General features: G+C 49.0%; 1 protein-coding gene across 1 annotated transcript in view; it reads left to right on the top strand.

The window, feature by feature from the left end:
• OTUD7A (OTU deubiquitinase 7A) overlaps positions 1-865 on the top strand; it is a 78,606-nt gene that overhangs the window by 36,704 nt on the left and 41,037 nt on the right. The gene's annotated exons all lie outside the window — the stretch shown is intronic.

Here is an 865-nt window from a genome sequence, read left to right on the forward strand (position 1 = left end):
TTAAAAACTAACTCACCATTCTCTCCTCCCCCAGTTCTTGGTAACCATGATTCTGCTTTCTGTCTCCATGAATTTGACTGCTTTAACTACTTCGTATAAGTGTAACTGTACGGTATTTGTCCTTTTGCGATTGGCTCGTTTCATTTAGCATAACGTCATCAAGTTTCATCCATGTTAGAACATCTGTCAGCATAAAAGCTGATAATTTTGCAAATCTTAGGAACTACCTGGAAATTGATGGAAGGAAGAAAGGAAGAAAGGAGAGATGGATGGAGTGATGGATGGATGGATGGATGGATGGATGGATGGACGGACAGACGGATGGACGGACGGATGGACAGACAAATGGGTGGATGCACGGATGAATGGATGAATGGACGGATGGACGGATGGATGGACAGACGGATGGACAGACAAATGGATGGATGCATGGATGAATGGACGGATGGATAGATGGATGGATGAATGAATGAATGGACGGATGGACGAATGGACGGAAGAATGGATAGATGGAAAGATGGATGGATGGACAAATGGATGGACGGATGGATGGACGGATGATGGATGGATGGATGGACGGATGGATGGATGGATGGATGGACGGATGGATGGATGCACGGACGGATGGACGGATGGATGGATGGACAGACGGACGAATGGATGGATGCACAGATGGACAGACAGATGGATAGATGAATGGATGGATGGATGGACTGATGGATGGATGGATGCACAGATGGATGGACGGAAAGACAGATGATGGATGGATGGGCGGATGGATGGACGGACAGACCGACCTCCCCACTCCTTCCCACAGCCAGGGCGGCACCACTCGTGGCTGGGCTTCTGGACCACGTCCCCCCCC

Source organism: Pteropus alecto, unplaced genomic scaffold, assembly GCF_000325575.1.
Source record: "Pteropus alecto unplaced genomic scaffold, ASM32557v1 scaffold102, whole genome shotgun sequence".
Classification (NCBI taxonomy): Eukaryota; Metazoa; Chordata; class Mammalia; order Chiroptera; family Pteropodidae; genus Pteropus; species Pteropus alecto.